Genomic DNA, 22,389 nt, shown 5'->3' on the forward strand with positions numbered 1-22,389 from the left:
AATAAGGAAATAAAAACAAAATCTCATAACAGGGCTAGCAATACGAATATAAGTAAATATGTATGTAAATCCACATAAATGTGGATATATATGCATGCACATACATACCATCCGCTTGCAACAGGCTGGAGTTTTTCGCAAAGTCCCGTTAGATTTCATTATTTTTGTCAAAATAAAAGAGTTTTGGCAGTTTAAAGTTGGAAGTTGTGAGTGTCGGTGTAATGCAGCATGAGTGAAGCTGATTTTTTAGACTTGTTATTTTCTTTGAAAGGTGAATTGTTTTTTGACTTATTTAAAGGTGAGTTAAGAGTGTAAAAGTGTAATAAATGTGATAAACGTAGGGGAATATTTTAATTCCTTTTGAATTATTTTTGCTGTATACTGATAAACTTTTATCAAAGAAGCTGCATACATGGTGATAAGTTAGATGCCGATAACTTTTTGCTAAGAGTGTATAAACCATTTATCCACATTTGTGCACAGTTCATCTCAAATCGGACATCCAAAATTGTTTGTTAATATTTACAATTGTTATTATTTGTTATTACTATTTTTTCTAGAGCACAACATAACGTTAGAGGCTTTGAATTATAGAAAGGCAGCCATTTAAGTGAGATAGTGCCAAAATCTCTGTTTGGCAGCAGGATCATTTTTGAACATAATTTGCGTCTTTGGTAAATATCACAAGGCTACGACAGCGAGTGCCACAGTGGATCAACACAATCTATCACCAACAGTTTTTGTGATGCGGTTGATGACGTAAATGAGGTAATTGTTGGAAAAACAGCCAGGAAACTATCATTAATTTAATATCATTAATTTTAATAGATTCCAATTTTAGACGTCTTAAAATCTAGTTCTGGTGGAGTAGCACTATTGAAGTCGTACGAAATATACAAAAAACTTTCAGAACCACAGAGAAAAATTATAACTTCTTCCATTTGCGCATACATTCTCGATAATAAGATAGCAGCTCGGCCGAAATTATTCGAAAATATTTCTAAAAGACTTGTTGTGATTTTTCCTACAGAAACCAAGGTAGAGTTTTAATTACAAAACAATAATTGGGCTGTCGTATTCGTTGTAAAGTCTTTAGTTTCTGTCTGTTGCTATGATTTCCAATATAAAATTTGATAACATAGCACAAACGACGAATAAGATAACCTGTGAATACCCTAAATAATACAAAAAAAAATTATTATAAAATATAATAGCCAATTGATTAGCCAAAACAAAAATCTTAATAAAAAACCGTTTGTTTCAGGATACTTATTTTTTACATAGAAAGGGGAGAAAGCCAGGAGGCTCCCTATATACGAAATATCACAACGCATTTTATCGGTTACGCAAAGACAGTTTTAAGGAGAATGAACAACCCCAAATAAATTCACAAACAGTCATCCAAGCTACTGTTGAATGTGAGGAAAATAAACTCTGGCTTCTATACAATATTGCACCCTACGACGAGGTTGTACAAAAATTGCAACATTGTTTTATCAGCAGAACCCAATTTTTCAAATCAGTTGCATCTATATCTCATATTTTGGCTGAGTGGCCGATCTTGAAACAAAGCTTTGGCTACTGCTTGGTAAATGTTCTCAATTTATTTTATTTATATTAAATTATACTATAATTTATTTTTATAATAATTTTTTACAGATTGATAGCGATTTTGCGAATATTTATGAGCAGAAGCAAAATTTTTTTTTTTATTAAAGTCGTTCATTTAAAAAAAATGTCGTACCCACCAATAAAGGCACATATATTAAATAAGAATATGTATGCATGTGAAACTTAAATATTATTTCTAAACATTTTGTAAAAAGCTTTATTAATAACAATTTAAATAAATGTACATATATATATGAACAATTATTTTACTGAGTAAAACATTTACTTCTATAAAGGAAAAAATATCATAAAAGTAAGTATGATATAGACTCATATTAGTACTAAAATGAAGTAGTTTTATCTACTTGTGTTGAGGCTAACATATCTTTAAAATTGCAAAAATTTTAAGTATCACTTGTACTTGAATTGAGGAAAAATATTTCTTTGTTTAAAGTACAATTGTTACTAAAGTTAAAGATATATTTACTTGACCTATGCTTTTTCAGCTTAAGTAAATGATATCCTTTATTCGAGGACGATAATGCTTTAGTGCAATTTTGTTCCCTTCTTGTCCTTAAATTTATATGGGCTTACTAATTTTTAGGAAAACCTTTTTTTGAGTGTAGACTATAATAATAAGCTATATCTTAGCGAAAAATAGTTTTGTATCAATGATATTTCACTTATCAAATTTTATTGTAAGAGGAATTTACGAGACATTTTTGTTAATTGGCGGTGCCACGGCCCTATTCCGATCAAGCATTACAAAATATTTCTAGATCCACGCTGAGTATATAATATTCGGTTAGCTCCAAACTTAGACACCCTTACTTGTTTTTGTTTGTTTTAATTAGCTGAAAAAAATATTTTGCTCTATCAAAATAGCAAATCAACCGTATTTTTGTGGTATTCACCGAAATGAAATGACGCAATTTGCTATACTTTTTCAAAACAACATTTCTTTGCAATTGTTTGTTTAGTTATACGTAGATGAATCCCAAATAAGCTCCATAACTTATCAGGGCTGCTCAACCCCTATACACTTGTAGCACTTTTGTATTTGTTTTGCCCTGAATCATAGGCATAGATTCAAATAGCATTTGAATTAACATTTAGGTTTTTTATCTAAGGCGTAAGCCACTGATCCAAATGTTCTTAGATGTGACACAACTGGTTTTCTTTTATACCATGCCTCATAAGGCGTCATTTCATCGACTGCTTTTGTTGGTGACCTATTTCGCAAGTAGGCTGCAGTATTTACAGCTTCTGCCCATAATGTATCAGTCAAGTTCGCACCAATTAGCATGCTCCGTGCCATCTCTACCAATGTCCGGTTATAGCGTTCAGCTACACAATTCTGCTGCGGAGTGTAGGGTACCGTGAACTGATGTAAAATGCCACAATCTTTTACATACTGCTGAAACAAATTATTTGTGTATTCAGTGCCATTGTCAATTCTAATGGCTTTAATTAGACACCCAGTTTGACGTTCAGCGAAAACCTTGAATAAACAAAACCATATCTTGATTTGTCATCTACAAATGTCAATACGTATTTCGAACCACCAGCCGATGTTTTTACTGGCCCAAATACATCTGTATGTACTAGTTCAAGTAATTCGCTTGCTCGATTTGAACTTGATGTAAAAGGTTTTGTTACACATTTACTCTGCATGCATTCAACACACGGAATAGATTTTGGCACATTTACTTGAAGCCCGTTCACTAAATTTTTGCTTACAAGCATTCGCATGCTGTCATAGTTCAAATGACCATACCGTGCATGCCACTTCATTGCTTCATTCTGCTGGCCTGCAAAGAATAACATTTTCTTATTTTCTGTGAACAAAAATATACCACCAACTTTTTTTCCACGCAATATTACGCTGCCGTTGTTTTCATATACCGTAACAAAATCTTTTGCAAATTTAACACAAAGGTTATTTTTCACTGCTTTCGATACTGAAATAAAATTGCATTGCAATACAGGAACATAAAGTACATCAATCAGCTGGATTTCTTTCCCTTCTGCCACGATTCGTCATCGCTGCTTGCACTATAGCTCTCGATGTTTTTTGATGAAGTCAGCGTTGCTCGAGCTCTGCCATACGCAATTGTATTTTCATCACCTGCTACAAAAACCTCAAGGCTAGCCGCCTCAATGATAGCCTCCTCGGTGGCAGTTATTGTTTTTTCCTTATATGGTCCCCCACCAGTCTTTTTATTTGACTGTTTGTTGAAGGAAAGCTTCTTTTTGCTTGATACTTCTGATCAGCAAAATCCTGCAATGAAATAAATACAAGTGTATTACTTTCAAGCATCAAAAGATATAATAACGGCTGTATATACCTTCCTCCACATCTTTGCATCCTTAACTGGTGGCCCTTCAGCATTTAATCTATTAGAAAGTTCCTCCCAAAGTCTATTGGAGGTAATTCTGCCATTTCCAGAGTTTTGAAGATTATTCTTCACCAGCCCTGGGTGTCTCGCCATGAAATCCGCCATTATTTCCTATTGGATTGGATTTAGTTTTTTTTGAATTCGACATTTGTTAATAATAAGAGTTTGAAATGTGTTATTATATTTTATTTATTCATATATTTCAACAATTTACTTACATTTTTCATGAAATTTGTATGTATACGAATGCCGGTTTGTGATCGAATGAAATTTGAACGTAACGTGTACGTTCAGTCACTCGTCACGTATGTTGCGATCAAAAATTACGATCGAAGTCGTACGTTCACGTATGTCATAATCCGAAAATCATGTTTTTACGTGACGAGTTGTACGATCACGGATGTTACGATTCGAGCCCAGCATTTACGGTATCATTTACGTGGACGCAGAACTCTTGTTGGTGCATTGGCATTGTTACTGTAGGTATCGGATGCATTGTTGTTGTATCGCATAGGCAGTTGTGTTTCCATGCTTGTTGTATTGTGTTCAGGTATATGTGTTGTTTGTGGACGGCCACGTTTTCTATGAATGTATTTCGGGTTTACATTTGGACCTTCATATGGAGTCAGTGCTGTTGCATGATGCGTTCCAATTGGGTCATTTGGGTTATCATTTGTTGCAATAACGTAGCAGATCGATCCTTTCTCGGCTATGATACGATATGGTCCATCTATACGTGTGGCGAATTTCGACGTTACTTTTTAACTTGCTTTGCTGTGTATGTGGGTTTTAACGAGCACCATATCTCCAACATTAAATGATAGTTGTGATCGGCGCTTAGTATAAATATATTGTTTATTTCTATCTTGCAGCTTTTCTTGTGCTTCCACTGCTAGTTTTAGTGTGTTAGCCCATTTCGTTAAATGTGGCGTTATTTGTGGCACGGAGTTTTCTGAATAAAGTACTCGTTTCAAGTCATAATATGCTTCGAGTGGGCTTCTTAGCTCTCTTCCAAACATAAGGTATGTTGCTGAGAAACCAGTGCTTTCACATTTAACCGTGTTCATGGCGAACCGTATTGATGGTAAACATCCGTCCCAAGTAGTATGCTCTTTTCCGACGTAGATTGACAGTTGAGTTTTCAGGTCCCTGTTTTTTCGTTCAACAGGATTAGCTTCTGGATGGTACAGGGGAGTAAATGTTTGCTGTATCCCTAGGCAATATGATAATTTTTGCATTACAGCTGAAATAAATTGACTTCCATTATCGGCATGTATGCGCCTTGGTACACCAAATCTCGTTATAATTTCATTTAACATAGTTGTAGCGCAAGCTTCTGCTGTGGCTTCTCTCAATGCAAATAGTTCCACCCAACGACTACACAAGTCTTCAGCGACGAGGATACAGCATTTACCTTTCGCAGTAGGAGGTAAAGGACCGAATAAATCCAAGGCAATGATTTCGAATCTCTGGTTACTCGAAACCGTTTGGAGCAATCCAGGTGGTTTCAAATTTGTAGGTTTATATTTCTTGCATTCAATACACGACTTTACATACTGTGTGATTTGTGTACGCATACCTGGCCAAAAATTGTGTCGAGTTATCCGATTTGTTGTACGATCAATACCATAATGTCCTGCAGTTGGATCAGCATGAAACTTCATTAAAATTGTCTCCCGTAGATTTTTTGGTACCACAAGTTGACCGTTTTCAGGGTCTTCTTCTGAGCAGAATCTATGAAGCACACCGTTTACCATTATATATCCTCGTTTTGTATGTCTACTTACGTTCTCGTCATCGTTTTCAAATGATTGAATAATCTCTTTCAAATCCTCATCTTTTAGCTGCTCCTTTCTAAACTCTTCAGCGCCTTTTCTAGGAAAATCGATTTCAAATGAATTAAAGTTAGTGCTGTTTTCGTGGGGACAGGATGGACGTGACAGCATATTCGCCACAACGTTTTGTTTTCCTGCCGTATATTCCAGTTTTAAATTATACATCTGGAGTTGTAGAGCCCATCTCGCAAGCCGTTCTGTAGGAGTTTTTAAGGTCAATAGCCATTTGAGTGGCTGATGGTCTGTTAAAACTTTAATTTCTGCACCTTCTATATAGCCACGAAATTTCTGTAGAGCCCAAACTACCGCGAGTGCTTCTCTTTCTGTCGTAGAATAGTTCCTTTCTGCTGGAAGCAATAGGCGGCTCGCATATTCTATGGGGTGTTCTTCCTCATTCTCCCCCTGCAGCAGAACAGCTCCGAGCTCATAATCGCTGGCATCCGTTTTTAAGACGAAAGGTATTGTTTCATCCACTTGTTGTAGTATTGGCGGAGATGAAAGCAGTCTTTTTAAATTATCGAACGCACTTTGTTCCTCTGGCGACAATTTCCATTGCGTGTTTTTCTTCGTTAGCTTGGACAATGGTTTTGCTACATCTGCGAAATGTGGGATGAACCGTCTATACCACGAACAAGTTTGAAGAAACGATACGAGTTGTTTTAAATTTTTCGGGTTCGGGCGCCTGAGGATAGCATCTGTCTTTTCGCAATAAACTTTAAGACCTTCTGTAGTAAATATGACCAAGGTACTTTATCTCTTCTCGACAGAAAACGCTTTTTTCTCTATTCAGCTGAAACCCATATTCATTAAGTTTTGAAAAAGTATGTCGAAGTCTTTTATATGAGCCTTAAAATCATTGAAGCATATGATAATATCCTCTATGTATGCCAAAATTAAGATATGTGGCAATTCAGATTTAACTTGGTCGATCAAACGCTGAAACATCGCCGGTGCGTTTTTCAGACCGAACGGCATCCGGTTGAAAACAAAAATTCCAAAAGGTGTTGTAAATGTAGTTTTCGGCTTATCTGCAGGTGCCATTTTTGTTTGCCAATATCCGGCTTTTAAATCGATAGTCGACATGTAAGGTGTTGCCTTAGCGGCGTTTAATAAATCGTCCATTCTAGGCAAGGGGTAAGTATCTGTTGTGGTAATGGCATTCAAGCGTCTATAATCAACGCAAAACCTGACTCCTCCATCTTTTTTGGGAATTAACACAACGGGAAAGGACCACGGCGATTTACTCTCTTCGATTATACCTTTCTTCAACATGTCGTCTAGTTCGATCTTAAGTTTTTGCTTCATTGCAGGTGACATACGATAAGGTTGTGAAGAAATGGGCGTTTGTACCGTAGTCTTTATATAATGTTCAAAATGCGGTACTGGAACTGCCGTTTCTTCAAAAATTTTTGAATATTCTTTTATTAGATTTTTCAAGGTCGTTTTTTCATCTTCATCCAAAAGTACACCTTCATTATGACGCAGATTTATTTCAATTGAATTTATTCCAACCGAGCAGCTTACTCTCCCTTCAGCTTTGTTATTCGGTTTCAGTTTTTTCATTGGTGGAAATAAATTTTTTCCTTCCGGTAACTCAAAGTCTATTGGAATATTGCCCTTTAAAATTTCAAGTATACCTCCTGGCGAATATTCATTTGACGACTGGGAGTTAATGTTCGGTACCCCCGCAATATTATTTGTGTTTTCGAACCAAGACATAAAACTATCAATTTTATTGGTTTCAACTTTCTGTGTTTGAATCTCTGCTTTAGTTAACGATAAAGAATTATTCGGCTGTACTTTTTGCATTTTAAATTCAAATATGCTACTAGGGTCATCTTTGAAATGCCACGTTCGCTGTGATAAATCCATTGCTATATTTGCCTGCTCAAGAAAATCTATGCCTAGAAGTGTTCGATTGTTTTCTGACCTTGACAAGCATATAAAGTGTATACGTTTATATCGTTTGCCAATTACGATATGGACGATCGTGGAGTAATCCATTTCATGGCGAGTAATGCCATCAGCTAATTTAATTTCCGCAAAGACTTTCTGAAATTCAACGCCTTTACTTTTCAGCTTTTCATACAGTTGACGACTTGCCACGCATGTTCTAGCAGCTGTGTCCAAGTAGGCTTCACCTTTCAAACCGTTAATATTTATGTCTATTGTTGGCACGTCACGCCCTATAACTGTGGTTTGTATGGCGTTGAAGTCCAGTTTTTCGGGACCACGTAACTGTCCTTCTGATTTCATTTTGGACAATTCGACCTGTAGTATCCTGATGCACCACAACCATAACAGTTCATAGTCTCTTCTTTCATTTTTCCTGTCGTCTTTTTCTTATTTTCCATCTATTTGTAGCAGTTTTCAGAAGAGTGATTTTTCTTTCTACAATACGAGCAGCGGAGCGGAGTTTTGCTGGTGCTTCGTTGGTTTTATAAACCTCTTTGTTCTCCACGAGAACCAACTCGACCTCACGAGCTTCTTCCAACAACTCGCTAAAATTTCGAACCGCTTCGCGAGGAACTTTTTCACGTATTTTTAACAGTAATTGGGAAAATATCATGTCTATCATAGTTTTTTCGCTTAGTTTTTCTGAAAGCTGTGCGAATAATTAGTGTTTTCTGCATATAAATAAGTCAGTGGGCTCGGAAAACTTTTGTTTTTCTTGGCTTATATCAGAAAAAATACGGGGCGGGTGAGGGGGGGGGGGGGGGAATGCTTTGCGAAGCAATTCAATGGCATCATTAAAAGTTTGTGCACCCTTTTTTACACCCTGCCACCATGACGATCCGTAGCCTTCTAACAGAAGTGGTAAGCTGACAAGTGCTCGGTGGTCTGAAATATTCTCCGTATCTTTGTAAACTAAAATGGTTGCTATGAAATCTTCGATCTTGCTGGTGTTCCTTCCGCCATTAAAACGAACGCTACACTTACTGAAAGTAGCCCTAGTATCCTGGTTAACGTGAAAGTTCCCTAGCAATTGCTTAAATTGATTGTCTGTTGGTTTGTTGCACGGTTAACATTTGTATTAACATTTGCGTTGTCGTTAGGTGTCAGTTACACTGGCAGTTGCAAGTGCGCTTGCTTGATTTGAGCTCTGTTTAGTGACGCTAACAGATTGTTTTTGTGTCTCTATGCTCTATGTTAGTGTTGCTGTTAACATTAGGGGTCGCATTCCTCCCTGTCTCCATTTCTCCTTCTATCAAATCTGGGTTTCGCCTCGGACTTTTTCTATTCATAAATATATTGAACGTCTAATGCCAGATGGAATTCACCTTTTTGTATTCAATATACGGCAGATAAGTCAGTTCTAGCCGAACGAATATAGAAGCGAAAATATCAAAAAAAAAATCTAGCAGCGGAACACTTATGCCTAAAAGTATGCAACGAAGTTTATTTATCTTTTCTTCGGTGAAGAAACCAAAAAACGAACACAGTTTTAGAGCCTTTGAACCAATTCAATACCCAAATTATATATGTACGTCTCACAACACTTATAACACAATACCAAAATCTCTTGTATGTTTATTGCCGATTTCCAACGTATGTTTTTTTTTTTGTTATAACCATTAGCCGCAGGAGTTAAAAATGTCTACAAGCGTCTTAATGATTTTCTCGCAGTAATTTTCAAAATTTTTATTTTTTTATATATATATATATATATATATATTTTTTTTTATTTATACGCGAGGTTTGGTTACAAAATATTTGTTTTTTTTTTTAATTTTAGATGGGCGCCAATTGTGGGAAGAGGGTCTTCCTTCTGTGATTAGTACATCCGTGCTTAGAAAAACTAGCCACAAGAGTCAGTACTGTATACTTGTGTCTAAGTCAAACCAAACTCGGCAAGCAAAAAAAGTAAAACGCATTAAATGTTTTTAGGGCGATGTGTTCTCTTTAATAGTCGCTATACTAATAATCGAAATTACATTTGAGTAGGTCTATAAATATCATAAGTTAAATGTATAGAAATGAAAAGGATTACAGTTATGTACAATCGTAAAATTGAGAGATTGAGAATATTTTCGTAACCCTAAAATTACCATTATTAACAATATCTACATATTACTTACATATATCAGATAAATTTAGAGTGATCTCTCTACCATCATTTATAGATAACTGAGTTTAACAACAATAAGAACATTTAACATTATAAAAACAGATAACGATAATGGGTTAACATCGTCAAGATAAATCGTAGTCGACTTTTAGGTTGAAAGTGTTAGCTCTGTAACACATGTGCAATTGTATGTGTCGATCGTTGCTATAATTGTTCTGCTGTGGACACAATCGTTACAGTTGCATATTTCTAGGCTTTTCTAATTCCAGAACTTACTAGTTAGTTATATATTTCTCAGCTACTACTACAGATGTCTAATTTTTATAGATTCTCCCATACGCTATGCGCTTGTATGTATGAGCGACATTTCCACAATCACAACTGCATACCTTTAGGAGCATTTCAGATAAGATATCTGCATGTGCTTGTGCGTTGCTTCTCCGCCGCGTGCTAGCGTATGTGTAGACATAATGATTGAATTATTGATGTGAATTCACGCCACTGCTTAGCATCGGCCTAGAGATGGCAGTACCCCTTAGTGCCACCAACATTCGTAACACTGCCTTCCACCTAAGTCTAATCGTCCCGATCAGACAAATCTCTCGATCTAAACCCAAATCTCTCGATCTAAAAGCATTTCCAAATGAACCACCCTTCTACTTCATGGTTTCCCAAGCTGCACCGATATTTGGATAGAACACCTTTCCGCCGGTGAGGGTTGTATAGCAGTACCAAATCTCCCTCCAAGAAACCTTCCGAATTAAAGTTCTTGTCATACCTGTGTTTCATCTTATTTCTCATTACCCTGGGCCGTTCCCTCACACTCTGTTGCTTGGCCAATGAAGAACTACTTCGCAGAGCTTGATCTTGACGGACTGGCTTTGCATCATCAGTATCGTCTTGAGGTTTCACAACAGTAGTGCGCGATGGCTTGCATTCTTTCTGGAAAATTCTTTCAGTCGTTTTAGTGCGTCCATTAGGGTTTGTCAATGCCAGTGTTTTTCTCGCAGGTACCTTTGATTTCGCTTTATTTAGCCCATTCGATCCATCAACCTTTGCTCGAGTCAGTACACATTCTTTACCATCCACATTCCCTCTGACGGTAAGGCTGCTCGATTTTCTACCAATTGGCAACACAGATATCACAGGGCATTCAATAGCTGGATCTAACTCTCGATCTCTACATCTTACTTGCTCTTTCTCATCTCCTCCAGCTTTGCGTTTACGGCCACCCACATTGTTGGAACTATTAAGACCAAGATCGCAATGACGTGCAATGTGACCGAGCTTCTCGCATTTGATAACCCTTCCACTCCGCTTTTGCGATCCTTTCAGCGCCTCCAATATATCGTCTACCCACTCAGGCCTTTCTACTTCCACACGGCGAGTTTTGTACGCTGGCTTACTCAAAAGTGAGGCTGCTTCCTGAGTTAGTGCATGTGATACCGTTTCAGCAAATGTTAGTTTTGGATTCGCATATGTAGCCCGCTTCGTTTCCACATCTCGTATGCCATTTATGAAACTCTGGATTTTTAACCTTTCAGTGTATTCCACGGGTGCGTCCGCATTTGCAAGATGAGCCAATCTTTCAATATCTGAAGCAAACTCCTGCAATGTATCATTTGCTTTTTGGTAGCGGTTTTGCAACTCAATTTTGAATATCTACAGCTGAATTCTACAGCAGCCATCAATGCTTCATAGTTGTTCCGCTCTCCTTCGAGAATCGTCTGTAGGATTTCGGGTGCTGGCCCCTTCAATGCCACGAACAGTGCAGAAACTTTATCTTCCGCATTCCAGTTGGTCACTGCTGCGGTCTTCTCAAACTGTAGCTTGAAGACCTGGAAAGGAACAGAACCGTCAAAGGATGGTGTCTTTACCTTCGGCTTGCTTGCTGAAACAGCTGGGCGATTTAATTGTAACTGCTCCATACGACCTTTCAAATCATCGACTTCTGCCTGAAATTGAGCGGTTTTTGCATCCTGCGCTTCCAGTTTTGATGATACCCTTGCTTCCTGTTCTGACAGTTGCGAAGATATGCGAGATTCTTGTGATTTCAACTGATCAGCCATATATTTCTTTTGTTCTTCTAACTGTGTTTCCATCTTAGATGTTATACGTATCTCCTGCGATTCCAGTTGGGATGCTATACTTGTCTTTTGTTCTTCTAGTTGAGATGTTATATCTGTCTTTTGCTCTTCCAGTTGAGATGCCAGTTGAGATGTTATATCCGTCTTTTGCGATTCCAGTTGAGCAGCCACTGTCGATGTTTGAGCAGATATTGCATCCAAAATCATGTTCAAGTCTGTGCTCGTAACTGTCTGCGTAACTGTCGCTTCCATTTTTGTTGTTTCCTCGCCATCAAGATGAAAGTCATACTCTTCCACGTCAATTCTAATTCCATTGCCTGTCATAGTCGTTGCTGAAGTTCTAGTTTAATGCCTGTTGTATTCAATCTACGGCCCTCCAACTCCTTCTTCAGTTGCTGGATCCTCAATTCACTTTACTTTGGCATGTCCAAGTTGTATTCGAAGTCCTCGGAATTTATTCAACAATTCCTCTTCTGACACCAACTGTAACGAATTTACTGCAATTCCCCTTATTTGCAATCTTCTGCCAACGTTCGAATCGCTAAACTGTTGAATAAATAACTCCAATATTGAATAATTGTACACGTGTCGACTTAATAACACAATTAAACTTTTCAAATAAATAGGGGCAAGTCCTTAGTAATGGACGGGACATTCGCAAGCATTACAACCCATGAACCAATAAACAGATCCCGCATTAAAAATGAGAGAGCACAAAATCATAGTTAGCTGTGAAATAAATTTTCTCGTCGGGACGTCACGCTTTTGACAACATGTTTTATTGCTGACCCAGTGTTCAGACTTTATTCCAATCGGAGTATTTTGCTCCGCTCTTACCTCCTACTACATTTTTTATCTCAAAGGTTTATTTGAGTCGAGTTGAAAACTAAATAGTATTTCTACCTAATATCTTTTGGTTGAAGTTTTTATTATATACGTATGAAAGGCTGATTGTTTACAAGTGACGATTGGATGAAATGACGTGAATTCATTTTTCGTGTCTTAAGACATGTTTCTTCATATTCTACTCACAGTTTTTGTACTTTTTTCGTACGGCATGAGAATAGAAGGAGTAAAATGTAAGCAAAAAATGTGTCCGGGCGCGATCTGTAAATCCTGCCAAAATTCAACGTGCTGTATGTTCTTGAAGTTTGATATAAAAATTAAGTACGTTGAGTCAGTGAGGCCAGCTAACCCAGTTTTGCGATAACAGTCGCCAGGACAACTTTTCTCTCGTATACACCAAGAGCAATTTCATCTTCTCTCGACACCTTCCATTATTCCGAACCATACATCAGGACAGGTATGATGAGTGACTTGTAGAGCGAGAATTTTGTTCGTCGAGAGAGGGCTTTACTTTTCAATTGCCTAAAGAAGCACTTGTTGGCAAGAGTTATTCTCCACTTGATTTCTAGGCCGACATTGTTTTTGCTTTTAATGCTGCTTCAAAAATGAACGAAATCCTTCACAATCTCGAATTTATATCGGTCAACAGTGAGCTACAAAGGCCGCAATGACAGCAAGTACTTCATCTTGTCCAAATTTACTGCAAGACCCACTTTTTTTTGCTTCTTTATTTTATATCAACTCTTCTCCTCCCTGTTTGAACAGCCCGTTGGGTATCCTGCCATAACTTGGCACCTTGTGATTTTTTAGCCGTTAAATATAGGTGCCGGGGAGTGCTTTCATCATCGGCGATCGCGGTATCGGGTTCGTCTTCCCCCGCACTCTGTACGTCAGTTACCAGGTCACCATTGTCGTTCCTACAGGGATCTGTCCCGGTCTTCAAACCCTAGGTCATTAAAAGAGCATGAAATATGTATGGTAAGCCGAAAATAATAATAATAATATTATTTCGCGATAAATATCGGGGGGGGGGGGGGGGGGGGTTGAATGTGGCGTGTTAATGGGATCATTAATTGGTCATCCTACACGTTTTAGGCCGACTCCATGTGCATCTGATAAGGTAGATAACTTTTTTGCTGAGATATATTTCATGGCAAAAACACAATCGAAAAGTTTGCCAAGCCACCGAATCAATTTGATGTTAGTTGTTCGCCCGCTTTCAACAGGAAGAAAAAATATACTCCGAAAATTTAATTTTTACTACGGCGTAGTCGTTTACTCAGGTAACAGTTTTAAATACTCCGAACACTGGTAGCGTAACATGAGACAAATATAATAAATCGAAAAATTTCAAAAGCGCTACGTCATCAAACTTTTTTTTCAAATTCGATTACAAATACAACAATTCCGGAATGCGGGATCTTAGCTCATTCGATTATGATTACAACCTGCCTAAAATAGAATATGAGCAGCGGACTGAGCGGATATTACAATATTTCAAGCAACAATTGTGGGTAACTCAAATATGTACGTACATATATATGACAATATATGAAGAGGTTCGGACGTGAAATAAAGACCCAATGCCCCTAATTTTTCGAAATCTAATATATCTTTTTAAAACGCTGGATATAAACTTAAGTACGGTTACGGCGAGCTTCTCTTCCAATTTGCGTGGTGCTTCTTTTAGTTTTTCCTACAAATTGGCGGGACGGGACCTACTTGTTTTATGCCGACTCCGAACGGCATCTGCAGGGCAGATGAGTTTTCACTGTGAGCTTTTCGTGGCAGAAATACACTGGGAGTGCTTGCCAAACACTGCCGAGGGGCGACCCCGCTTAGAAAAATTATCTTCTAATTGAAAAATTTTGTTTCTAAAATGTTGATGTTGCTTTTCCCGGGGCGTGAACCGAGGACCTTCGGTGTGGTAGGCGGAGTACGCTACCATCACACCACGCGGCCGCAAAAGCCCCTTTTCATTAGAGGAGACGTATACTGGTATGTAACTTTCCCTCTGTTTATTCTTCGATAAATTTTTAGGTCATTCAATAGAGCACGTTCTTGTGCTTCTAACGATGTACATATGTAAAGTTTTATAGAAGAAATAGAACAAAAGTACAAAATAAATCAAAACTTTAAAGAGGCCAATATAAGTTTGCGTTCAAAAACTCACTAATATAATAAATCCATTGAATTTGGATAGGATGGGAAGATATCCTCATATAACCACTTCTAGTTGAAAAATATATATATATATATATATTTCAAGTAGATAATATTCACAAGAAAATTACAAGCTAGTTTGTACTGCTTCCTTTTTTGTGTCTTCATATGAAATTGTTGAATACACCAATAAACCCTACATAAATCTTTAAAATTTATATCTCGTTGAAATCAGAACTGATTTTAGATTTTCCTCAGATAATCCTTTGTATATATAAAATAAAAAAGAGATACAATTTAAATTTTCGTCGTGTTTTCTAAGATTTCTCTAACATCTCCAAGAATCAATTAACAGTTAATACACTGCGGAAAGCGCAAAATGCCCTCTTTCTGACAACATAAAAGTTTCGTTGGCTAAACGGAAATAAAGTTATAGGCCAATATATGGATCAATCAATGGACTTGACAAATTGTATAGCGTTTTATTTTCTGGCAAAAGTTATATTCTAAAAAGCAGATAACGCCTTGACGAGGTATTTCGTTCTTTTTTGAAAATTGTTGCCTGCTCGCAACGCAAAAGCGTTACACTTTTACCCTGCATAAAACGGCGGTGTGGCATTGCAACTCTGCTAAACTAGCTGATCGTGACAATTTATTTTCGTAACTTCACATATTTTTAGTCGAAGCAAATTGAAATGAAGGAAATAATTCCTAATGAATTTTTATTATCATTGATAGTGCGTTTGTGAAAAGCAGCTAACACACGGGGTAGCCCTTTATGTTCTATGCATGCACTATAAATGTTCAAGATTTGCTGGGATAGGAGTAACTGTATTAAGGCTTTACCATTTACTTAGGCGGCCACCGTGGTGTTATGGTAGAGTGCTCCGCCGACCACACTGTATGCCCTGGGTTCACACCCCGGGCAAAGCAACATCAAAATTTTAGAAATAAGGGGTTTCAATTAGAAGAAATTTTTTCTAAGCGGGGTCGCCCCTCGCCAGTGTTTGACAAGTGCTCCGGGTGTATTTCTGCGATGAAAAGCTCTCAGTGAAAACTCATTTGCCTTGCAGATGCCGTTCGGAGTCGGCATAAAACATGTAGGTCCCGTCCGGGCAATTTGCAGGGAAAATCAAGAGGAGCATGACGCAAATTGGAAGAGAAGGTCGGCCTTAGATCTCTTATCGCGTTTTACATTTATATTTATTTATTATTATTTACTTAGGCAACAATTTATTTCAGAAAATAAAACGCTATTAGACACCAATATAAATGTTACCCGAACTTCCCGGAAGAATTTTAGTAAACAGAGCTATTTAACATCTGAAAGCTTTTCTAAATTCGAGTCGACGTTTGCTTACTAGGAAAATAATAAGGATAGGGGCAGGATCAATTTATAAAGCCTCCTTCTTCTAAAGTTTTTTTATGGTAAATAAAAGTGTAGACAAAATTTTATTAAACGCAAAAATATAGATCTGTGTTTAACAGCGCAACAATATAAAGAAAGGGCGTTATATTTTTTTAGTAAAACATCCAAATTTGCAAAACCAATGAAGCCTTTCTTTGAAATTATGTTTCTCTGTCCAGGATGAGGGGAAAGAATAAACTATTTGATTTCCACATCGTATTTGACCTGTAATCCCAAGTGATAGAAATAAATTCTGACCACTTTTGATTTTCGGTACGTTATCGACCTTATTTGGGATTCGTCCACGTATAAATAAACAAACAATTGCAAAGAAATGTTGTTTTGAAAATGTATAGCAAAGTCCGTCATTTCATTTGCTACAATATCAATAAATACGGTTGATTTGTTATTTTGATAGAGCAAAATATGTTTGTTCAGCTAATTAAAATAAACAAAAAACAAGTAAGGATGTCTAAGTTTGGAAGTAGCCGAATATTATATACTCAGCGTAGATCTAGAAATATTTTGTAATGTTTGATCGGAATAGGGGCGTGGCACCGCCAGCTAAAAAAATTCTCTTAATTTCCTCGTACAATAAAACTTGATAAGTGAAATATCATTGATACAAAACTATTTTTCGCTAAGATATAGCTTATTATTATAGTCTACGACCCTTTTAAACATATTTTATATTAAAGTGGCCGTATCCATTTGTTGTAGAAATATTTCCTGCTATAAAGAAATAATAAGTAAACAATCTTATTACGATCCTTTAATTTTTCTTCGAGTTATATGGCTCCCGCCACGAACATTTTCAAAAACTAAAATGTTTTCATTTTTCTCGTTACAATTTTACTTGGAAAACTAACACCATTGATATAAATCTCTTTTTGCAAAGATATAACTTATTTTATTCGTCCACGGGCGGTGCCACGCCCATTTTCAAAAAAAATTCAAGAGTCTTAATATCATTCCAATAATCAGTTTTAATGTGTTTTCCAAAACGTTAAATATATAAAAAGTTGGCGTGGTTACCATCCGATTGCCCTTATTTTTAATAGCGATGTGAAATGAGCGCCAAGAAATCCTTATACCAAATGTCAATATTTTATTCTCAATATTTACTCAAGTTATCGTGTGCACCGACAGAGAGACGGAAGGATGAACTGAAATGGCTAAATCAATCCCTTTTTTCATCCTCAGCATTTTGATGTATGGAAGTCTATATTTATCTCAATTCGTTTAAGCCCGTTATGCTACCAAACAGCGTTGCCATATATTTTTTTTTCCGAGTCGTCAGATGCCGCCCAAAAAAACGTCAAAAATCGTCATATCTATGGCAACAACCAGTAACAACCAAAGTTGAGTTAGGACGAAGTTGGGTTATTACCAGGGGACGTACGATTGTATTCGTCGGAAATCAAAATGAGATCGCCGGATTTCATTCAACAAATATTAACTTTAAAAGCGCTTTTCTGAAAATTGCCTTTGTTATTTTTTGTTGCCACATCTAATATATAATATTCTTCTGTCACGGTTTTAGAGGCTTAACTCCTCCGAAACGGCTGAACCGATTCTCATGAGCATATAGTGAGCATATTGGGTAGGTCTGAGAATCGGCCAAAGTCTACCTTTTTTTTCGCTACGTGCCTAGGGTCTTGAGATCAAAACGTGGACCCTGGTACCCCTAGAATATGTTTATACAATATGGGTATCAAATGAAAGCCGTTGATGAGTGATTCAGTACAGGATAATTTTCATACAACTGGTAGGCTAGGGTCTCGAGATATAGCCCAAAACGTGGACCCGGGTACCCCTAGAATGTGTTTATTCAATATGGATATCAAATGAAAGCTGTTGATGAGTGCTATAGTACAGGATCATTTTCATACAACTGGGAGGCTGGGGTCTCGAGATATATCCCAAAACGTGGACCCGGGTACACCTAGAATATGTTTATACAATATGGATATAAAATGAAAACTGTTGATGAATGCTATAGTACAGGATAATTTTCATACAACTGGGAGGCTAGGGTCTCGAGATATAGCCCAAAACGTGGACCCGGGTACCCCTAGAATGTGTTTATAGAATATGGATATCAAATGAAAGCTGTTGATGAGTGCTATAGTACAGGATAATTTTCATACAACTGGGAGGCTAGGGTCTCAAGATATAACCCAAAACGTGGACCCTGGTACCCCTAGAATGTGTTTATACAATATGGATATCAAATGAAAACTGTTGATGAGTTCTATAGTATAGGATAATTTTCAAACAACTGGGAGGCTAGGGTCTCGAGATATAGCCCAAACGTGGACCCGGGTACCCCTAGAATGTGTTTATACAGTATGGATATCAAATGAAAGCTGTATATGAGTGCTATAGTACAGGATAATTTTCATACAACTGGGGGCTAGGGTCTCGAGATATAGCATAGAACGTGGACCCGGGTACCCCTAGAATGTGTTTATACAAAATGGATATGTGTGTATTATGGATATCAAATGAAAGCTGTTGCTGAGAGCTCTAAAACTCATTATGATATCCGATTTAGTCGCATCAACCTGGCAAAACTGATAAATATGCATGCGAAGCCAAAATAAAGACAAGAATTAATAATACCCACATACCTATTTACATACGTCCTATTCGATTTGCCTGAAATTTCGTATATAAATTTGCCTGTATTAGTATTTACGATGCTTTTTTCCGGGAGGTATACCAGAGACGGACTGGGACTGGGATTAGGACTGGGACTGGGACTGAGACTGAGACTCGGAGTGGGACTGGGACTGAGACTCGGAATGGGAGTTGAACAAAATACATACCACCCTCTGGGACTGGCAATAAGAGATGAAGAAGAAGGAGAAAAACTTGAGAGAAGAGAAAAGAGAGAAGGAGACTGAGAAAGAGATAGAATGAGACGAAGATGGAGATGAAGCGAAAAAGACAGAGGGAGGAGTGAATAAAAAGATTAGGAAAAAGTGTAGAGGGTTAGGGCAGAGTTAGACGGAAAAATCTTATTAAAATGTATCCAGATAGGCCAAATTTAGGGCAGAACAACGTCTGCCGGATCTGCTAGTACAACATATAAAATCATTTTTAATTAATTTCGTTTTCTTTTATAAATAACAAAAACGTCTTAAAAGATAAATTTTGTATTACATACAAAAGGTAGTTGTTTTCACAATTATTTTGCTTTTGTTTTTTTTGAGCTCAAATTGAACCTCGCATAAACTCTCATATCATTTTAGTTTCTTAGTTATACATTTTCATGTTCATTTTTTTAGCATATTTATTTGCGGTTCAATATTATGACAGGAAAAGTTATTCAATTTTAAATTTGGGTTAGCAATATTCCTTTTAATGTATCAGTTTCCAAATGGTTTCGAGTTTTTGTTTTGTTTAAATTTATTTTAGAAAAAAATCGTTCTACATTCGCTGAAGAGTGTGGCAAGCACATTAGATCTGTAACGAATGCACATAAATTAAATTCTAAAAACTATAATTTCCTATACTCGCTATCAATATCCTGCACAATTTTCTGATCGATTGTGTGCGAAAAACGTGGCAAGACCATATGCAAAGAATCAATTTTTTTCCAGCAACTTTTTTGGGATCCATGAAACTTAAGTTTTGTAGAACAACATTGTTAAAATCAAAAAAAGTCTTTATATATTTGAATACATATTATGTACTTGAAGTCCCTCACTCTGGCAAATTTTATTAACTTTATTAATATTTTGAAGGATATACTTCAGGAAGGAGATATAAATTTCATTCATATCATCCAAGTAATCAAGAATGGGTTTTTGTTGAAATAAAAAGGCGTGCGAGATCTTCAAGTGCAAAAACGGAAGAAAGTTTTTATTATATCCCAGAAGAAGTAAAAACAAAAAGAAAGGTGGCATACATTTCGACAGCTGGTGGAAGTAAGAAGTATTGTACATATAATAGCTAAGACTCTGTTCACAACATTTTTGCACTGTCTATTTTGGCAACATTAACAGCGAAGTTAAAAAATATTTTTAATGGCTCTGAGTTTGGCATGGATGTAGCATCTTTTTTGGCTGCAATTCCAATAGCACAATTATATTTTTCAATTGAGTAGGTAATTCTCTGCGAACTATTGGAAACGTTATTATATACATTGCGCACCAATGTTTCTACACTGCTGGGTAGCATTAAGCAGGCATACGAATAGCAAAGCGCCAAAGAATGACATATACATTTAAAAGTAATTAAGTTAGGAATTTATTTTTCAAAATTCGGGCGACCGAATGCTTCGAGCTGGTCATGTTATTAGCTCCGTCTGCAGCAAAAGTTAGCATATTTTTAGTATAAGGTATACAATGTTCAATAAAGCTTGTATTTCAATTTTAAATATATGTAATTTCTTGGTGTTTGAATATTTAAAATAAATCTTACATAGAAGGCAGGCTTAAATCGTCATTTTTCATTACAAATCCGTCCAAGCGTCATTCTAGTTGAAAATCGTCAAAATGACTACGGCGTCGTCAATCCGTCAACGCTGCTACCAAAGTTAATACAGTCTGTGTGCAAAGAACCCTGAGTATATCAAGATTGACCTTGAGTAGCTTTAATTTAAATTTAGATGTATTTTTGTTATTTCAAATTCCTGGAATCTCTCTTTACACGTCTCCGTCTCAAAATAAACTCGGTGTACTTTATAGTTAAAAAGTGGTAGAAAAGGTTTTAAAATATAATGAATCTACGAAATAAATTTGTGGTGCTGTTTAATCTGCTTTGCTGCATTTTAAGCTATACGAATGCGGAATATCGCATGATACATGGCATGGAGATAGATATAAGGGACAGCCTACATACAGTGGCAATATTCAAAGGAAGTACCTATAACTGCGTTGGGTCCATAATCAGTATTAAATCGGTAGTTACAGTAGCGCATTGCGTAAGGTATAATCCTGAGGATATCATCGTACTAGCCGGTATAACCAATTTGAAATCACATGTAGCGCTCCAACACTGTGTGGAGGAAATACATGCTCATCCTTCTGTGGATATAGCAGTGGTTAAAGTGACTCCATCCTTTGAAGACAATGCTAGAGCAAAGATAATAGAACTTTGCCAGGATCAAACACCACGTAGAAAATTTCTTCAGATTAGTGGATGGGGTTCATCATCTAGAAGCAGCGTAGATCCTCATCCTATTCTCCGAACTCATTGGGTGGAAATATATCAATATGCAGGAACAACCTTGTCTGCTGAAGAATGTTTGTCGTTTGGAGCTACTGGAGCAGGAGGCGTCTTCAATAATCGACTTTGTGCGGTCGCACAAGGTTTCAAGTACGGTTCTCCGGATATATATATAGATGTAACAAATCCAAGCGTTAAAGAATTCATAATATCCAAAATGTAACTGAGGGGTGTTATTTTACATTGACTGTTGATTGGAATATCACCCTAACACGACTGAGCGCCGAATTTCGAAGCATTTTGAGATTAGGCGTTTTCGAAACAGCAGTTGAAATATGGTGATATTTCGCTCAGCAGTCGAAATGATGATATATTTTCCTTGTAACATGTATCAATAAAGAGTTATAATTGTCTGTAAATAAATAATTTTTATTGTATGCAATGAAAGTGTGACGCATGTAAATGAATTAAGTTGTGAGAGCAAACTTTGATCACAACTTTAAAGTTCCCTCGTGTATGAATAGATCATCAGATGAAAACGAAATTGCGGTGATCATTCCCTGACAAACTCCGTGTAAAACAGCTGCTCAAACGAATTCTATGGAAGTCAATCTAATAAGTAAGTAAGTATAACGACACCAAAGCCCACCAATTAGTTTTTGGTTTTCCGACATATTCATAATCTATACACTTTTGTGTTGGCGAATTTATTCAGATTTTGGGGATTGTATTTTTTGTTTTGAAATTTTTCGTTTTTTCTATTTTATGAAGTTATGACATTTTTTAGGTTTAT

At 36.8% G+C, this 22,389-nt stretch overlaps 1 long non-coding RNA gene across 1 annotated transcript; it reads left to right on the forward strand.

Moving 5' to 3' along the window:
- Window positions 1-647: 647 nt before the first annotated feature.
- LOC137235818 (uncharacterized) lies at window positions 648-1,531 on the forward strand. The gene is made up of 3 exons (XR_010948058.1): window positions 648-768; window positions 829-1,038; window positions 1,265-1,531. It is a non-coding gene; the product is annotated as an uncharacterized lncRNA (long non-coding RNA).
- Window positions 1,532-22,389: the final 20,858 nt, after the last annotated feature.

Source organism: Eurosta solidaginis, unplaced genomic scaffold (genome assembly GCF_040869045.1).
Source record: "Eurosta solidaginis isolate ZX-2024a unplaced genomic scaffold, ASM4086904v1 ctg00001089.1, whole genome shotgun sequence".
Taxonomy (NCBI): domain Eukaryota; kingdom Metazoa; phylum Arthropoda; class Insecta; order Diptera; family Tephritidae; genus Eurosta; species Eurosta solidaginis.